The sequence below is a fragment of the Stegodyphus dumicola genome, chromosome 10 (genome assembly GCF_044657685.1).
Source record: "Stegodyphus dumicola isolate Sdum_Otavi_A_Nest chromosome 10, ASM4465768v1".
NCBI lineage: Eukaryota > Metazoa > Arthropoda > Arachnida > Araneae > Eresidae > Stegodyphus > Stegodyphus dumicola.
The window spans coordinates 14,651,619-14,673,264 of NC_140777.1; positions in this window are offsets into that span (position 1 = coordinate 14,651,619).

A 21,646-nucleotide genomic window follows, 5' to 3' on the forward strand; every position below is an offset into this window, starting at 1 on the left:
ACTTAATTGATTTAACAAAAAATATGTCAGTAAAATTCGAGGAAATGAGATTAAATAAAATGCAGCAAAACGTTGTCTATAACTATTAAATTATATGCCGCACATAAAAGTGATGTGGTGTCCAGAACGAATTTTTTTTCCTACGCTTCCTTTCATTTCCTGCTTCTTGAAATATATAAAAAAAAATCGTAATGGACGAAATAAACACATGATATAAATAATAATAAGTTACATATCACTTTTTTCACTGAAATAAATTATAATTTAAAAGTTCTGTTAAAATAGTATTTTAAATTAAATTGCAATCGAAACGAATGAGTAATTACGTAAAATAGGAAAACTAATTTAAATAAATGTTTATGTTAGGTCTCGGTTAGGAACGCAGTTAGAATGCAGACGATTAAAAGTTTTAGAAACTCTTCAGACATCTCGTAATTCGAGAAAAAAATGAACACTGTGTTGTGGAATATTAAATTTTACGAAACATATGCCTCTTTCCCTAAAAACCCTCAAACCTTCACTTAAAAAAATCGTATTATAAACGATTAAATTACGACGGATTATTTTATTACGGTAAACCACTCGAGGCTATTTCGTCTCTCATAGCAAACGCAATTAAATTTTCGGTGCCTGGTAAAAATTAAGTTAAGAGCCTTTAGTAAAAATTAAGATGAAGTGGTTAAGGATAACTAATATAATTATTATTATTATTATTATTATTGAATTTTGTTTCAAGCTAAAATGCGCTAGCTTTATTTTCTACCCCACAGCTATTATAAACAAGAACCATTTTTGATTAGATTTCGGAAGTTTAATTTGTTGGTATAATACCTCTCTTCAGTATTAATAACATTTGAAGAAATTAGTACATATTTATAAATTTTACTTGAAATCCAAAGGATATTTTTATAGAATAATATGTTGTATATATTGTGTTATTAAGAACGAGTATTAGGATTATAAAAATTTATTACTCAAAAACTGTAAAATACATCTCAATTCTTCAAAGGTATAAATACTAAAAATAAATATCTGGAGTTTCCTACAAACCTTGTGTGTGGGTTGTGACTTATCTCACTTGTCTGACAGCAGCATCAGAACAAACGCATAGAATTCATCGCAAGGAGTGCAAGATTGCTACTGTCGTTGGCAAGAGCCTTGAACAGCATACAGGTGACAGTATAACTTCAGTCACTTCCGCCCCAATTTTGAAGGAGAGCACTCCGGGAAGGACGGGTCGGACAGTCTCTCGTTCCCTATCAGCAACCTCTCTAGAAGACTTTCGGCTCACCACATATTTAGTGCCCCATCCCGCACGCACACTATATATTTACAAATATCCATGTCTTTTCCGGGGCTCGAACCCGGCCCTTTGGTACCGCAATAGGCTCTCCTAATCACTGGTTTGGGTGAATCTTCGGATTATGGTAACTTGGCGATTTTTTGGCGAAACTTTGGCGACCAACCCTGCTACAGCAACCTGCTAGTTTTTTTTTTTTTTTTTTTTTTTTTTTTGGACGCCATTGTGTTTTCAAGAAGTAAAGGCCTTTTTTTTTTTTTTAACTCAACATTTTTTCTAACAATCGGCTAGCCGAATTACGCTTATGCTAGAACTTTTATGGAACAAAAGTGCTTAATCATGACAAAGATTAGGTGCGAAATTGGGAGAAAGTGTAGAATCGTCCACTGCTTGTCGAGTTTTTAAGAATCGCATATACACGTCGACCAATTTTCACTTTAAAAAAACATCCCAGAATTGCACAAAAGTGACATTGCGTACACTCTTGACTTTATCCATGTACACATCGACCTATTTTCACTTAAAAAGTCAAGGAAAATTGACAAAAATCCAATTTCTTCTTACTCTCGTAAAAAGCGCCAAACAAATAAGCGGGCGATTCTGCACTTTAGCAGCGAAATTGTTTCTAAGTGCTTATTAGCTAAAATCCCAATTGGAATTTTCCGGAAAATGTCACATTACATGTCTCATGATCTCTCATTTCTCTGAGACAAAATAATCTGTGATTCGAACTGTGTTACTTCTCAGATTATTGCTAAAGTCCTAGCTAGTAATCTTTATCGCCTTACCAAAATGTCGCCAAACTACCTGTAACCATATTCCAAAGATTAGCCCTGGTTTGGTTTGGTTTATTGAGATTACGGCAAAGCACACTAGGGCTGGCTATCTGCCTAAGGGGAGGGATGCCTTCGTGGAGGAATTTCTAAGGGAACCTGGCTCGTATACATGTTACACATGGGGAAAACCACGAATACGCCCATGCAGCCAGCCCGTTCGCGGAATTCGAACCTCGGACCGAACTACCAGTGTTCAGCGACTTTACCGCTCCGCCACTGATGGGCCCTCCTAATCACTGTGTCGTCTGGGCAGCTGCATGTTTTTGTATTGATGATGTTTCATTTCAGCATTTGCTGTAACATATCAGTCATTAAATAAATGCCATATTAAACTGTCCTCTCGTTTTTTCATATTGTTCTTCGTAATTTGGGCATTTGTCAATGGGCAGGCCTCAGAACTACATTGAATCTTTCGCCGAATACGCTAAGATGGAGATATATGTAATGCAGTGGCTGCTACGGTCTTTCTCCATACGTGCTGCTGACCACGAATAATTTTTTTTTTTTTTTTTTTTTTTTTTTTTTTTACACAGCGTTTCTGGCATTTTTTTGAAAAATGATGTTCTTCTGGGAAAGAAGGTACCCTTTGAAAAGTAACTATTTTGGCGTTATTGAGAAAAAGGTTAAAGTGAATAATCAGTCTAAAGTTTTTATCGTCATCACTTGCGTACGCTGAATTACCGTTGCCAGGCATTGCTACTTCACGTAAACTGGCATAAGGATTTTGTCTAAATATTCTTGTTGTTTAACTTTGTACCAGCTTGACACAAAAACTCTCTATTCACTGGGAACAACATACAAAAATAATAAAAGATCAAATATTTCGCATGTCAGCTGTATATTAAGCATACTCTATATTATCTGATTGGCTGCAGCTTAAACCCTGCTCGACAAGTGTGAACGATGCTAAAGACTTTTACGCCTTGTGATTATTGTGATAGTTATACTTGTGACAAATGTGATAATTACTGAACACGCGCCAAGCGTGCTGATTATTACACTATGAAAGCATGCTAAAAAGGCGGAGAGAAATATCTTATAGCTTCATATCTTCCTGAGTCGATGAAAACGCGGACATATAGAAGGTGTTTAACACATTTTTACTATAATTTCAATGCCGCTTAACCCTCTGGGCGGCCAGGCTTTTCGCTCAGAAAGCACAAATTTCCCAAAACTACTATGAGAACAAATTATTTTTTGATTTTAATGTAAAACCTCTACTGGTATTTCATACCTGGATTTGTTTTCTTTTGATATATTGCCTTAATTTCGTTGACATATTTTAATATGCACGTATATATACGATCTTACAGATATAACAATAAATATTCTAAGCCGTATATATACGGCCTTGCCGCTTATTGATGTTTAAAATGTGAAGCGTATTCTTTTAAATTTTCGATGCTCTAGCCTTTTTTCTGAGTTATAAATTGTGACTTCCATGCCATTTCGTAAAATTTTTCCAGGGATAGTGATTTCCTTTTTGTTCCACTTTTCCCAAGGTTCTATCAACCATGGTAGGTTTCGCTTAGAAAAGAGCTGCTTCCAAGAAACTAAGCGCGCAATAGAAAGGGAAAGAACGCTGCATTTTTTATATAAAATTCACCACACTGTAGTGCCATAACAAGTGGCAACAAAAATACAACGCACGTTGCTAATAGTAATAATATTTTCGGCACTGCTATCAAAATGTAAACAAATGGTATGGAAGTGTACTTTCGAGCTCAAACAAAGTCCTAAGCGTAGATGAAATGATCTCATCGGAAGCCACATCCAATCAAGAAGACGGATTTTTCCCCATACGCGTGGCGCGGTACAGAATGCTTATATGCTGACCGCATTCCCCGTCTGGAGAACCCAATACTACAAACGTATAAATTTAACGTCTTTTAAAATATACCATAAGTAGAAAACATGTGTAATATCATACCTGTGACATATATCTAAGAGATTTACCAAAGAAATCTTTGCCCTTTAAATTTATTCATTTATTTATTTATTTTAATTTTTAATTTTAGAGAGTCTTGGTGAGATTTTGATTCTTAAATATATTTTCATTCTAGCAATTTAACTACCGCTAAGTGGCGGAATAGATGAGTTGCCGAAAACTAGCAATTCGACTCAGGCTTAGAACACGCGAACGGACTGGACCAATAGGCGTATCAAGGGTTTCGTCGGGAGCAACATGAATACAATCCATTTTTCCTTATTAAATCCTCCACAAAAGTATCTCTTCTTTTAGGCAGGATAATATGTATGATTTCGTGATTTAAATTTAATGTAATATAGCAACTTTTTCTCGATATCAATAAAAGAATTAACGTGGCAATAACATATCGTGTCAGTTATCCTAATAATAATAAAAAAAAATTAAAAAGTTACCAACAGCAACTATTTATTTAAAACGCTGACATTAACGAACAATTTTCGACGTAAAATGACGTCACATGCAATCGTATGCTTTCTTCAGCGTCAGAATATGACCGTTTGACAAGGCCAATTTTATTTCATAGTTTGTAAAACTTACCAATTTTTGGTGAACAGTACATATGTTACGGTGAAACACCGAAATATGGAGAATGTAGACTTTCACCGGTGAATGTCAACATTCACATAGTCTTTTGGTGTATGTCCGAAATATTTTCCAAATACTCTTATTTCTGACTTACACCGGTCAATGTCGACATTCACCATGTACTAATGGTGAATGTTAAACATACGAGTATAACAATAAATAATAATTATATTTTCTTCTCCGTCATTCAGTAGCGAATAAACGCACTTGAGACTTGAAATAAGAACTTAAGAACATGAGAGCCTAAAACACACAATACGTTCAAAATGAGAAAGGAAAATAATAAAAGTTAAAAACTTACTTAATTATACAGTACGTTCTAAATGAGAAAATAAAATAACAGTCATAAAAAACTTACTAAATTATGTGATTCAAATCTTATTTATTGCAACAACTTAAACTATTATGGCACTTTATGACCTCTCTTTTCGACTTTCACCAGAGCATATCTGTGATTGTCGACATACACCGGTGAGGGTCCGAATATACAAGAATGTAGGGAAATATTCGGTCTTTCACCGATGTATTTGGTGAATGTTGATATTCTCCGGTGAAAGTCGACATTCTCCAATTTCGGTGTTTCACGGTAACACATGTACTAAAACTGGAACACTCTTACGATTTGAAAGCTAGCAGTGGCAACACTTTTCGAAATAAAGTAGATTTCTATCTCCAGAGCGCGAGACTGCTACCACTCGGAAAAATGAGTGCGAAAATTAGCGTTTTCAGAGTTTTTAATTAATATCTCGGCTGAATAAAGTCTTTACGAAGATTAAAATAGTCGAAATGGCTTCCCACGAATTTTCTTCAGAATCCGGGGGGGGGGGGGACTACTCTGTCGAAACTCAACTCCCCTCCGTTCCGGAGGAGATGATGCTACAAACAAACAGGCAGACTCGCATAAGTTTTAATAGTATAGATAATATGAATGGACCAGTTGTAAATAACTGAGCTCTTGGTCTGACCGACTGAAACTCTACTGAAGTTTGCCTTTTTCCAAAGTACTTCTTAGAGATACTCGATTATTTACTTCGAATTTATGCATTTTCTTCATTTCACATTGTTTCAATAAACACCGTGTCCATAAAAATCGTTACCTTTCGTCATAAAAATCGTTAATCTTCGCTGCCAGCCTTCGTCTGGCTTTTCAATGTACCGGAAAAATGGCTGAAAGAAACACCAAACGTTAAATTTAAAAACTGCGTAGAATAGAAAGTAAACTATGAAAAATTACTAGATTTTATTTATGAAATTTCAATTTAATTTTTTTTCCCAAATTTTTTATAAAAGTTCGTGTCTAAAATGAACGATTTGGTCTAACGTAGGTATTAATAAAACTCAAAAATAATGGAATTTAATAATGCTTTTCCCACACAGTATTTTATTTTCCAAAAGCGAAAAGTAAAGGACATAAAATATATTAATATTTCTTACTGGTTTTCAACATTTAATAATTTTCCATCTTTCCGCTATGAATAATAAGGAAAACAATTGTAAATTATAGTTTGATACAATCAGTACGAAAAAGATATTAAGGTACTTTTCCGTTTCGCCGGCGCAAATCTCGCCAAGCAGACTTTATTGGCGACAACATACATTATACACACAAAAAATATTTAAAAAATGTTAGTCCTAAAAATTCTTTTTTTGAAGGCATAAACATTTTAATATCGCTTAAAATTTTATAAAAAGCCAATAAATAAAGACAATAAATTTATAAAAAGACATTAATTTAAGAATTTACTATGCTTTCATGGTTCAACATCCTAATTCGCCGGTTCATATCACGTGACCCCAAGCGATCTCATCTCACGTATACTACTCTACAAAAATATAATGCTCTCAGTAATTATCTACATTAATTTCAAGTTAAATCTTAATTTGGAATACAAGTTTAAATGCAAGAAATACTTCAATTCGTACGAATAACTTACTCAGAAATTATGTAAAACTGCAGTGCTTTACTTCGCTAATGCATTCTCATTAGAATTGATGAATTTAACCCTTGACTTTACTTTTTCTATATTTTCGGCTTCGGGTAAGCGCTGTGATTGCATCCTAATTGATTTAATTGCCGAAAATGGCCTTAGACATAAAACTGAACTATCTGAATGAGGCGTAAAAGGTTACCAGCGAGAATATTCCGTTTGGCATCGGTTGTACCATTATTGGCGACTTTATCGCTTGCGCCGACAAAACGGAAAAGTACCGATATTAATTATCTCAAAACATTTCTTACTTAATTTTACTCTGCAGAACAACTTCATAAAAAAAGGTTATTATGTATAACGAAATTACAATGAAATAAGCAATATCCCTTAATACAAATATTAATTAGCCTAATAAATAAATTAACCAACTTCCCTTTGCAAAATCTTAAGAACTCAAATGAAAGGAGGTTAAGAACTTTGTTTCCTAAAAAAAAATCACTCAAAACTTTACAATATCTTAAAAACAGTGAAATGAGCAATAAATAACATAAAAGAATACAAAAAACAAAAAATTCTGAAAAGCAAAGTATAATTAATGATATTTTATCTTATATTTTCAAGAGAAAATTACAATGAAATAAGCTATATCTCTTAATACAAATATTAATTATCCTAATAAAAAAATTAACCAACTTTCCGTTGAAGAAAAAAAATCGCGCAAAACTTTTCAATATCTGACAAACAGTGAAATAAGCAAAAAAATAACATGAAAGCAACTCAAAAAACATAAAATTCCGCGCAGAATTTTACTTTGCAGAACAACTTTATCAAGAAAAAAATCAATAAAAGTGTATTATATATATATATAAATGACAATGAAATATGCCAATCTCTTAAAAACGGTGACATATGAAATACGATTAAAAATTTTTGCCAAACCCATATTTCTAAAAGAATGAAACTATTCAAAATGATGCGATTTCATCAAAAATCTATCAACAACAATAAGAAAGGAAAATTGTTGCCAAAATCACATTTTTAAAGATGTGAGAAGTGTACTCGGAAGCTTCATTTAAAATTTTCTTTTAAAATACAAAGTATTATCATTTCTCTAAAATTCTTTTTGTAAAAGCAGTCGCAAGGATAAAAGCTTAACGTGTCCAAAAATCGAAGAAAAATAAACTGCACATTTTTAAAAATAAACTCTTTTAGAAAAAATCCTGTTGATAAGGTGTTAAGCTCCCTTTGTTAAATAAATTCCTATTAAATCGATTTATTGAAACAAGAAATTTATTTTAAGTTCGTAAAATAGCTAAGTGCCTACGTTTCATGACGAAGTGAAAATGGAGTGTGTAGAGTAAAATCTCGCTTTCCTATAGCCCATTATGTGTCAAAATGACGCGATTTCGTCACAAAACATAAAATTAAAAAATTCTAATTCGAATTTCGAAAAAATCGCGTCGAGGTGCACTGGCTCTTGTCTAGATTCACTTATGTACCAAATTTCGTAGCCGTGGGTCTATTAGCTTACGCGCAGCTCGAACGAAAGACACACACACACACAGACTCTTTCTTTTATTATATGTAGAGATGAATACATTTTATGCTAATTTTTACGCTTTTAATATTCATAAAATACGGTATTTACATATTTATTTTCTTTTAATTATACATTTTGTTGAATTCAATAACTTTCCTAAATTTTTTATAAAAGTAACAAGGTTCAAAAACACTTCTAATAAGTAATGAATGGCTAAAATATATTTTGTGTGGAAACTTTTCTTAACATGATACTTCTGTTTCTTCATAGCATTAACATTACCATGCAGAATTTTACGTACTTGGGCATTAGCCAAAGTGTCTAAACTGTTGGCAAACGTTAAGCGACTTATGGCTAAGTCTACATTAACAACTGAAACTTGTCTGGAAGTCTGTAAAAGACCCATTATTTAAAGCTGAATAATATGAACAGAAGGCACTTTTGGTGCTTACAACTCCGCCAGTATTTATGGCGATAAGCTTACTATAGGCAGTAGGTCAAATGTAAATTTCAAACTTAAATAAACTAATAGCCAAAGGCTACACAGAGCAATTTAACGCGAAGTTGGCTCATAGCTTTACCGGCATGGAATTCAGCTGTCGGCATTATAATGCAAGGCAAAAGAAAATAACTCTTATCTAAAGCAGAAACTTAATAACGTGGCCACGAGCGGCAGATCGCGCTCTCTCATACAATCTCGAAACATTAACCTTAAATATACACGAAATAAATTCGCATTTTGGCGGGAAAACGGAAAGAGAAAAGTGACGGTACAGATCCAAAACATAAAATAACTGGTTAATCAAATTGAAAGAAACTCACATTCACATTCTGTGCATTATAATAGCCATAAAGACGCAATTTTGTAATAAATTGATCTATTTCAGGCGAGATATGGGAATTTAATTAAATTAATGTTAAAAATTAAAAATTGAAAACGAAATTATTCCATTTAGTTAAGTCACTAAAATGCCCTTGACAATTTTACGACTCGTTTTACATCTGAAGTAATAAAAATAAATTAGTATTTTAAGTACAGTGTTTTTCAACCGAACTGAGCAAATAAATTCTTTCCCTTATTAAGTATGCTCGATAAATTTCACTTGTAGGAATATATTTCCGAAGAAAATAATAAAATATATTTGAGGGCAACTAATAAAATAAAAAGTAATAAATTTATCCCATAAAACGGAACAAACGATTCTCCTATATATTTCGCAGTACTTCCCAGTGATTAACATAAATACGAGCCAATTTTTCTTAGAATGTCCCGCATCAAGACAGCTTCTCAAAACAGATAATTCTTGCGTGCTGTGTGGTAATCACCTTACTAAAGAACAGGCTAAAATAAGTTTTCATCCGCATATTCAAAACCTCAAAATATATTTCGTTAATATTTTATCATAAGGACAAATAACTAGAAGAAAAGTAAACTATGAAAAATTACTAGATTTTATTTATGAAATTTCAATTTAATTTTTTTCCTAAATTTTTTATAAAAGTTCGTGTTTAAAATGAATGATTTGGTCTAACGTAGGTATTAATAAAACTCAAAAATAATGGAATTTAATAATGCTTTTCCCACGCAGTATTTTATTTTCCAAAAGCGAAAAGTAAAGGTCTTAAAATATATTAATATTTCTTACTGGTTTTCGACATTTAATAATTTTCCATCTTTCAGCTATGAATAATAAGGAAAACAATTGTAATTTATAGTTTGATACAATCAGTACGAAAAAGATATTAATTATCTCAAAACATTTCTTACCTAAAAGTTAAAAATTACACCATTAAAATTACTTATAACGGGTGGCCATAATTAAATTGACAGTGTTCACAGTGTTCTGTAGCGCGATCTATTTGCGAAAATGATGCCACATTTTGTAGAAAGATTGAACAAGACGGGGCACGAAGGATTATGAAAAAAAAAATTAGTTCCAGAAGGTACCGCTAGGGGAATATTTGGCGCTGTGTAATATAAAATAGTGTGTTAACAAATGCAAATCAATAGGGAAATTACCTTTAAATTTGCATTCAAATGAGGTTCAATGTGGCTGCCGTTGTTGTGGACCACATATTGCATTCTGTGCACAGTATGCACAACAGCAGAAAGTAACATGTCTGCAGGAATCTCCCGTACAGTCCGTGATATGTTATCCTTCAACGTATCCAGGTCCTGGACCACTCCTTGATAGACATTGGACTTAAAGGTAGCCCCATAGCCAGAAGCCGCATGGGGTAAGATCAGGCGACCGAGGTGGCCATGCAGTTGCAAAGTAGCGGTTAATGACTCTTTCTGTTGTAAATTTCTGTCGTAGCATCTGTTGCACCCGTACAGCAACGTGTGGAGGGGCTCCATCTTGCATGAAAATGATTTCCCGCAGGCATTGTCTTTGCTGAAGTGCCGGAATGACAAAGCTGTTCAACATGTGGCAATATTTCTCTCCGGTAACAGAACAGGTTTCCAGTCCTGTCCGGGTAATGTTCTCATAGAAGAATGGACCTACGATAAATTTTATTCCGTATTAATTCGCATTTGTTAACACTCTACTTTCTATTACACAGCGCCAAATATTCCCCTAGCGGTGATTTTTGGAACTAATTTGTTTTTTCGCGGAATCCTTCGTCCCCCGTCTTGTTTAATCTTCCTACAAAATGTGGCGTTATTCTCACAAATAGATAGCGCTAGAGAACACTGTGAGCACTGTCAGTTTAATTATAGCCACCCGGTAATATTTCTTACTGGTTTTCGACATTTAATAATTTTCCATCTTTCCGCTATGAATAGCAAGGAAAACAATTGTAATTTATAGTTTAATACAATCAGTACGAAAAAGATATTAATTACCTCAGAACATTTCTCACAAAAAGTTAAAAATTACACCATTAAAATTACTTATACTTTACACCCACCAAAAAACAAAATTTAGATTTATTAATTGAGCTAGCACATACATTCTAGGAAGGCCTGTCCTTCACAAACTTTACAAAATTCACTAAATTAATGAAATGTAATAAGCAGAGTACTCACTATGTTAAAATTCCTTGCTGACTATAAATTCTTATTAAATTTCGCTTCTTATAAGTAAATTGATAATTGAATTTTTTAACAAACACATGTGTTTAATTTTCCCAAGAAATAACGCACCTATATCTAGATAAGCTACGGTTAAAAGAAATGCTCATCTAAGATATGATATTCTATTTTTATAGAACAGAAATGGTTTCTTGGGCAGGTAAGATTTGAACAAAACATCTTGTTCCTTTCTGCCTAAACGCCATCTATCAACTGAGATACAATAACACGCCGAACAAATACTAATTCAGAAGTCAAACCACAAAATTCAGAGTTGTTTCACCCAACATCATTAGTCAAGCAGTTAAAAAATTCTCATCTCAACACCCTATAAGGCACACTCTTGTTTTAGGAGATTATAAAAATTCTGTTGTCATTCCCTTCTTTCCATCAATTAGCTATAAAGTTGCACATATTTGGCAGAAATTTAACTTTCAAGTGGTTTATTCTCCCATCAATAAAACTCCGAGCTCCATACTCAAAGACCCCATTCTGGATATGAATTCCTGGGGTATTTATAGGATTCTTTGCCAGCGTCGTTTAATTTACATTGGCCAAACTAAGAGAGCCTTAAAATTTCGCGTCAAGGAATATGAGGAATATGTTAGAAAAAAGGAAACACGGAAGTCTTCTGTTGCTCAACGTTGTTGGTCCGAAAATCACACTTTCAATTTTTCTGCTGCCAAAATTATTCAAAAAACATCTTTCATTGGAGAACTGGATTTTCTAGAGGCATTTCACATTCAAAAAAATTTTTCTGTTCTAGTTGACGATCCTAATTCCAATCCATCTTTGCCTTCGGCCTTTAAATGGACTTTAAAGAAATTATGTTTTAGTTCTGGTTTCATCAACAGATGGCGCCACTTGCTTATTCTTGTCCATGCCTTCTTATCTTATCTAATCATTATTTCCTATGGTGGTTCGGTAAAACCATTGAAACTAGTCCTGTGAAAATTTTGAAAAAAAAAATAACGCTGATTTTTGTTGTTTGACTTCTGAATTAGCCATCTACCATTTTTACTACCGTTACCGTATTTTTTCCCTATCTTTTTAGCTCAAAATTCCATTTTTTTTTTTTTTTTTATCTATATTTACGTAATTTTCTCCTTCCTTTCAAAAAAGCAAGCTCTGTAAATTTTAAAAATGGGTTCGCCCACGTAACGGTTGTTTTTGTCTTTCTAATTCATTTGCTCATGAATTCTGAATGCATAGACTCTGATTGATGAAGCAATAATGGCGAAGAATTTCAGAAAACGCATAAATCTAATATTCTGGAGATTATTGTACTTGAGAAGACAGACAGAATAGTGACGACGTCGAGGACTTTCAAGTAATAGCAGACGACATAGACAGAAATTCTAGACCTCAAACCATATGATTTCGCTAGATTTCGAATAATTTCTAAGCCAATGATTTCTCAAACTGTCGATTGCAAAAAAAAGGAAGGTGCACAACTAGGTGTTATATCAGCCCCTAATACAAAATTTCAACGTTCTACGGCTAATCGTTTTTCGAGTTACGCGAAATACATAGGTACATATATAAGGTATTTCTCCCACTTTCCTAGCGTGCCTTCGTGGTGTAGTGGTTCTGCACGCTGGGCCGGTATTCCAGAGGTCCGTTGTTCGATTCCCGGTTAAGGCGATTGCTCACTTTTCATCTTCCTGCTTTCAAAACAAAAATACCTAATGTCTCTACAGTGGCGCCCGAACTAAAAGAGTGTTGGATGAGGTTTCCACACCCAGGATTTGGTGAGTGGGTCCCCTGAAAACCTCAGTCGCCCTTTAAACAGGGGAGTATATAAGGTATTTCTACCACTTTCCTAGCGTGCCTTCGTGCTGGTTCTGAAAGCTGTGCCGGTATTCCAGAGGTCCGTGGTTCGATTCCCGGTGAAGGCGATTGCTGACATTTCATCTTCCTGCTTCCAAAACAAAAATATCTAATGTCTCTACACATATGTCACAAAAAATTCCATTTTAAATCCATCTGACGATCCGTCTTGGGAAAACGAGTCCTTTATTCTGTCCGTACCGAGCATTGTTATCCATTAACAAAACCTCTGGGCCAACAGCACCCATAAACAGTCTAACTCGGGGTTTCAATATTTCGTCCGCATAACTCTGAGCCCCGATTACAGAACCTTTTTGACAAATATTCAGCTCGGTGTTGTCATGTTTCATGATTCCTCTCCAAACCATTACACCGAGGTAGCGGGAAACAAGATATTTCTTGTTCTTTCCTCTTTCCAGAAAGGCTTGAAGTTGTTAAATGTCGTAACTGTCAAGAAGAAGGGCACACCGCGAATTTTAGGGGTTGTCCTAAGTTCCCGAAGCTTAACCCTTTGCACTCGAGCGGTGCCTCTCAGGCACCACTGCATGTGATGCGATAACTCGAGCGGTGCCTGAGAGGCACTATTCGAATCGATGTGTTTATTTGTGTTTGACCTAAGGAATATCGCTTGAGAGATCTACTTGGCGTTTTGTAGATCATATTACGAGGTGTCTGAATAGCTATAAGGATGCCTTATCTCAAATAAAGGTTGTCTTTGCAATGCTTATGCGATTAAATGTCTTATCTCAAAGATACTTGCGACCGCGGGTAGGACTCTGTCTTCGACATCAGTTCGAACTCAACCTTCTTGCCGATCGCAGTATTTCTTTCAAAGTTACTGAGCTCAATAAGTATGGAACACGACGAAGAAGTTACTTCTAGCGAAGATGAGTTTAATTTTTCGGCAATAACGAACGAAATTACATTACTACATAGACAGCTTGCCCATGAGAACGAATACGGAAGTCATAAAGATAGTGACAACGTTAGAGGAGCAAGAAGACGAAAAATCCGAATAATCGATAGTGAATCTGGAAGCCAAAGTGATTGTACAGAAGAGACTGAATCTTCAGAATGAACAGAGTGCACAGAAAAGCGCCTCGAGGGCAAAGGGTTAATAAACCAAACAGTAAACCTAATGTAAACATAATTACAAAACCTACTGTATCTCATAAGCTCCAAAGCAATAATGTGTTATCTTATGCAGATGTCACCCAAAATAGGGTAAATAAGCACCCTGTCAATTTACGTAACACCAATGAAAATAGTAGTATTACCAAAAGTAATCTTGGCCTAGGTTCCTTTGGCGAAGTGTTCAAGCTCATAAAGGAAATTGGTAACTTGGTTCTCAAAGTTCTTTCTATTGCAAAAATCATTCAGAAAATCACTTCTAAGTTACCCGAAATACAGTCTACTGAAAATTCAATAGGTAAACTCTTTCTGCTATTTAATCCGTACGAGGAAATTTTTATGCACAATCCTGCTTATGAGCAAAATGTTAATGCCTTAGTATTTTATATAAGGACGAGGTTATTAGTGTGCTCGATATTCATTTTGGGAAAATTTTGATAAAAGAAATCTTTATATGTTTACTTATGCTGAGCTTTCGCTTATTTGCTATTTACGAACAATTTATCCTACCTGTCGGCTGAGTTGTGGAACCCCTATTTAGTAGTTGCTTTTTTTTCTCCTCATTTAATCTCTAGTGTTACCTGTATTGTGTTGTAATTTTACTCAATGTAATTCACCATATGCATGCACTGATCCTTAATGTTTTTAGCTAGTTCTCTTGCAGTATGTCATCAGCTCGTCAGATGCTTGACACTTTCACGTACGGTTTTGCTTCACTCATTGATTAGTATTTTGGCAATTTTTATGTATCTTTTTCAAAATTCAACCACCACTGATTCGTTAGATCTCTACTTATGTCTTGTCAACATTAAAAGATACACAAGTGTTCGACCTGGGGTAGGGCCTTCGGCCCAGGCACCCTGTCGCAAGTGCCTCCTCCACCGTGAAGCTTTCTAGATCAAAACACGTCTAAAATCACTGTTCAGAATATATCTGGACTCTTCAGTAAAAAATAATCGAGCCTAGTCGTCTTGGCTTCATTGAGCATGACATCGGCACTAGTTTAAACGGTCCCCTCTGGAAAATGGAGGCAGCGAAACACAAACCGTTGGTTTTCTAGCATATGGTCCAACCTGCAATAACATTTATGACTTCGTATTTACATTGTATTATGTTAAATGTATCGTAATCTGTTATTTATACGAATGCAACAAATCTTTATTGCCAAGGTATACTGCAACTGTTTAAACTAAATCATGTCATATGCACATTTATTTTTAACTGGCATAATATGTTCAATGTAATTTACTGCAAACATATTAGTCTATACCTATGTATTCATCATTATTGTAATCTTCTGTAAACTACTGTCTTTTTATCATCCTATACTGCATTTTTATCATACTGTACTGTACAACCCATAATCTCTCTACAACTATATGTTTGACTTCTCTTCAGGAGTTTACCCTCGTTCTATATCATGTATTATGTATAATCATATATCACTTATTAGAAGTCTTATGCAATAACATATATGATTTTGTATTTACATTGCATTATGTTAAATGTATCGTAATCCGATATTTACACAAATGCAACAATTTCTTATTGCCAAGATATAAACTGTTTCATGTCATATGCACATCTATTTTTAACTGGCATAGCATTTTCAATGTATTTTACCGCAAACATATTAGTCCATACCTTTTATTCATCATTGCTGCAATCTGCTGTAAACTTCTGTATTTTTGTCATCCTATACTGGATTTTTATCATACTCAACCGTATTTTTATCATATAATAATCTCTCTATAGTTATATGTTTGACTTCTCCTCAGGAGTTTATCCTCGCGCTGTGTCATGTATTAAGTATAATGATACATCACTTGTTAGAAGTCTTATGCAATAACACATTATCATTTCTTAACTACATCGTATTATGTTAAATGTATCGTAACCTGTTATTTACACAAATGCAACAATTTTACTGCCAAGGTATACCACAATTGTTTGTAATCAATCATTCATTTTCAATTATGTACTCACGTACTTGAATTAGTGTTGTCCTAAGGGTTCTCTAGATCATGGTGGACGTGGTGCTATACTAATTAACCGTATGGTAGAGGCATAGTTCCCACGTCCCCCGTTCCTTATCCTTATCCTTATATAGTCCAACCTCGTTAAACCTTCTTTCAACAGTAGAACGGCTAATTCTAGTTCATGCAGCAGCCTGAAGATCTGAAACAAAATCTCCTGTAGTTGCTTTGCGATTTCTTCGAACCGACAACAATAGAAGACAGTCATCTGATGTAGTTGTTGCTCTTGGTCGCTCCTGACCGGGCTGTCTATCAACTTATCAGGTGCTTAAAAAGCGGCTTCAAAATCTTGGTATGACACTTTGAGGGATATTCTAATCTTCGGTTACCTCCATTTATGTCTGACCTCCCTCAATTCTACCAGTTATTCGCCACTTTTGACCATAGTCATTCTTTACTTAAATCATGCCTCTGAGACGCATACTACAATGTCTACAACAGAATTTGGAGTCGACTGGAACTCCAGACCGAACTACCAGTGTTCACCGACTTTACCGCGCTGACATTGGTGTGCAGGGGGAACCATTAATCATATAGTTTAATGGAAAAAAAATATCAAATAATTCTCCTCACAAATTCATCTGCAGTTTTATATATCGAATACCGTAAGCGTGGGCACTAAATAATGAAATCCAATAATGGATTTCCTTTGCCAAAATTATAATCTATTACTTTTAAAAATTTATTAAAAGCTCCCAACGCTTTTAATATTCGGGATACAAAATTATACATAAGTTTTGTAAAAAGAATAATTTAATCTTTTATTCGTACAAAACTAACCTTTTTTTTAAAAAAAAAATTATTTTTCTCTTTCCTTTTTTTTTAACTATTATTATCTTTTACTCTCTGCCTATTAACTACTAAAGAATTGGACCAGATGTATAAGTACAGAGCAATCCAAAATTCAGTTCGGTATATAGTATTCTTAAATGGAATTCAAGATGAAATGAGGATGGAAGAAATGTGGATCTTCGAAAGTCACGATTTAGCTATCCATCAAAGTTGACTGCCCCATAAATCTAAAGTGTTAGCAGTTTAACTGCTTCCCTCTTCACCCACAGATCTCGGGCTTTCCTGCGTTTCGAGTCAAAGAACTTTCCGCCATTTCTTTCCCAAAAATCATTGCCCCATTAGTATCCTTTGCAATCTACGACTGCTGATCCTGTTATTGACTGATCTCAACATAGACCCATCTTTAAAAGTGGTTTTAGTTTTTGGAGTTTCAATAACAGTAGTTAAAAAAATGTAATGTGTTGAAGAAAATCCGAAATAAATTTTCGTGTAGAATACTCAAGAAGAAAAACTAAGCCTAGGCCTAAAATTATTAACCTTTGCTTTGTTCGGTATTAAATTTGATGCAGAAATTGTTTTTCTGTGGGTATTCGATTGAAATTTTGCTGGTGTATGTGACAAGAAATTTGAAACGCATAGCAACTATTTTTGCCAAGAAATGTCAACTAAAGCAGATTGCTAACTCTGATAAAAGTCGTCTTCCCCCCTCGCCAATACACGTCAGATTTTCTGATGATTTACAAGGCTTTCAAAGTCTTTTAAAAGCACTTTTACACGTCTGTTGGTTTAATATCATTCTTTTATAAATACATAGCTCCTGAAATTTTTAATATACCGCGTTCTTAACCATTAATAAATTCACTTTGTGTTATTAAAATAACACTTCCTGCATATCGAAATGATTGTCCTATTTGCATAAATTATTTGTATCGAAGTGATTGATCCATTTTAAAAAACAATGTTTTTTTTTTCTTTATCTGCCACTAATTTTAACGTCGAAGTATAATTTATTAAAAACAATGCTACTGTATGAATATAAAAGCATTTAACATTTTGTGTGTGTAAGCTTTAAAAAAATATGTAAAAGATAAATTATAATTTCAATTAGCAATAGCTTAATGCTTAATTTGGTGTTTCACCTCTTTGTTCTAAAAATAAAATCTTTTTCTGCACTGCGTCATTTCAAGAATATTCCATGTCATATGACTCTTACGCAATAATGGTAATGTAAAATAGAACTAAAACATTAGATGCCAATAATTAATTTTACAGCAGTATTAATTATCTTATCAAACAGATTGAGAACCGAAACCAAATCTTTCGGAAATAAGATTTCATCCTGAACACAAATTTTTTGTTTTCTACACTTCGGCCTATTTGGACTGCTGCCTGCTGCTCTCTTCTTGCTACAGATCTATCAAAAATGCAACATTTTGAAAGAAATAGGCACAAATATTGTGCCTCGTTTTTTGTATCCGCAACATGTTTATTAAAATAAAAATAACCTGATGTGTACACCACATGACTTCCTCGTACGGAATATTAAATTATATGCATTTTTTCTTGCATTTCATTTAAACTTATTGGATTGAATTAAATCTACTTCGCAGGCAGCGCATAAACCACAATAGAATAAATGCATTTTTTAAAATTCACTCTAGTATTTGTTTATCACAGCGACACTCTGGCGCTAGATTCACTTAACAGTATTATATTTCGTTCATATTATAACTCATAATGCACAAAATTTATATCATTTAAAGAATAGAATTATCTAATCGTTGCCACATATTCTATTCAAATACTATAATAAAGCTAGAATGATGTATAAAAGAAATTAAACAAACAAAACAGAAAAGAAACAGTTTTCACAGACGATTGAGTATTTCTCATTCAATTCATTCAGTTCTCACTTCGCGAGAAGGCAAAAATACATAAAAACTCAAAATATCTATATTAAAAATTACGAAGTAAATCTTAAACACTTATTTCCTCGAAAAAATTCCAGAAAGGATTAAGCATGATTTAATTAGCAATAATAAACGAAGGCGTTATCTTTGTTGTTGCGAATCTAAGTTTCTCTAGATTGGCAACAAATCCACTAGTCTGCTGTTTCAAATGTAAACAATCAATGGCCGCCATAAAAAAAAAGTGTTAGCGGCACTTAAACAACTTTAAAATTGTTGATAATTCTAAACATATACTAAAAGCATACATTTACTAAAGGCATAAAAACCTTAACCGGAAGATAAGAACAACATAATTCAATCAGTTTTAAAGCAGAAAATGTACAATTTACAAACATATAAGAGTAAAGAAACTGTGATCACTGGGCCGGGTAACAGAGTGGATATATATATAAATATATTTATATACGTTTGGCGCGGCCGATTGCAACCAAAATACGTGGTGCACATCTACATGTTATTGTAGTCCTTATATACAAAATTCCAACGTTCTGAGGCTACTCGTTTTTGAGTTATGCGAGATACGTACGTACGCACGTACTTACATACGTTCGTACAGACACCACGAAAAATTCTCTTCAGAATTCATTTTAAAGCAGTTTTTTAGTTTTTTTTGGAGGAAAAGAGTCTTTTATTCTGTCCTTACATACAGATATCACGCAAAAACATCGTTAAATTGCATTCAAAAGCGGTCAAAGTGGATATTTTTGTTGAAATATGCTGCCTGAAGCTCTTTGCGGTTACAATACTTCCTTTTTACTTCGTACAAGGAAGTAAAAAATGAAATTAAATCGATAGATAAGGTCAAAATTTTATTTTATAAAAGTAGAAAGTAACAATTTTTTCGCTTCTATCTTCTTAATTCGATACAAATTTATAAATCAAACAATCATTTCGTATAGAAACTGAAATTCGTTAAGGAGAGAGTCAAGATCTGGGGAACTTATACTAGTAGTCTTAAGGTTAGTTTATAATTGTTTCAGGTATTAATCTGCAATCTACATACCAAGATCAGACAGCAGTTTCATTTTAATCTTAGAATTTTCCTCTTTTTTAGTATATTTGACATACTTAAAATTTTTTCAACTTTGATGGTAAACTTTTCGAGGTATTAGTTTGTAATCTGAAGTTATTCGATTTTAATTTTTACTTCCTTATACGAAGAAAAAGAAATATTGTAATAGCCAAAGGTTTGGGAAAACGTCCTTTATTTTCTCCGTACGTACAAATGTCACGCAAAAACTTCGTTCAAATAGATCCGAGAGCGGTCCAAATGTATACTTTCATTGAAAATACTTCTTTTACTTCGTACAAGAAAGTAAAAATTATGACGAGAAAAGTCTTCTTTCAAAGAATGAATATTGTTACGCAATGCCGTCAATAAACTTCGGAAGATATTCACGAGACTGTTTTGTGAATAATTTTATTGAATGAACACGAGACTTTTAATGTATTAATGTTTTAAATGACGCGAGTTTTGTGTATCCTTTTTTTGTGGATGGCATCCGTTTTCGGCGTTGCCATGCACGTTCTGATCCGTGTTTGCTTAGTGATAGAAGTGTTCTATGAATTTAATGTTGATATGAATTGAATTGAATTATTATATTGTATTTTTGTTCTGTTTATTGAATAATATCCTAGTTTCTGCGGTGCTACTTTGGTAGACAGTTGCACGGATTTTGGCGATTTTTGGCGATTGTTTTTCGGCGAGCAATACGACTTATGGTAAACCCATTGCTAGACAAATTGTTTATGGTAACCGATACTTTGTTGTCATTTTATTTAAAAAATAATGCGTTTAATTATGCATAAATTCCGTGTTTTAAATATTATTTATGACTTCAAAATAATAAAAATGAATTTAATTTTGCATTTTTATTTGAAATAAAAAATTTATTGTTTATGATATTTTATGGAATTTTATGTTGTGAATGATGTGATGAATGACGTCACATTATTTTAAAAGTAATTGGTTTTAATATTTATAAATTTAATCTAATGTTTTAAACATTACTTATGGCTGTTAAATATTAAAATACAATTTAATTTTGCAATTTTTTTAAATGTGATTTTATCATGAATGATTATCTAAATAATTTTAATTTTATGCGTGATGTAATCAGCTCCCTGAATGTTTACTGAATATTTGTGCTTTACCGCGCCATTTTAAAATTTTATTATTCATCTCGTCGAATTCCTCAGATTTCAAAGCGAATGGATGTCTCTGTTTCGAAGATAAATGTTGTTAGTGGTAATTACCAAGAATTATTGGTATCGGCATAAAAAAATTGCCGTTTGAGACCTTATTTTGGCCAACCTGGTTTTCTTAATCAAAGATTTATTTATTGTTACAAGGGTCAGAGGAAATTTATTAAAATTTTTTGGAAGAAACCTCGCTAATTTCTTCTTCAATGAAGTGCGAGAGATGGGAATAACAGATGAAGATTGTTTTTTTTTTTTTTTCTGGTACTTATCAATATACTTAAGGTAAAATGCTTTAAAAAAAATGTAAGTACATATTTTTCTTTTACTTTATTATTGTATAGTTCAATTTTTATTAAAAAACTAATGCACTTTTTTCAAAAATTCCTGAGATATTTATTGCCATATATGTTTTAATGTTAAATAATTA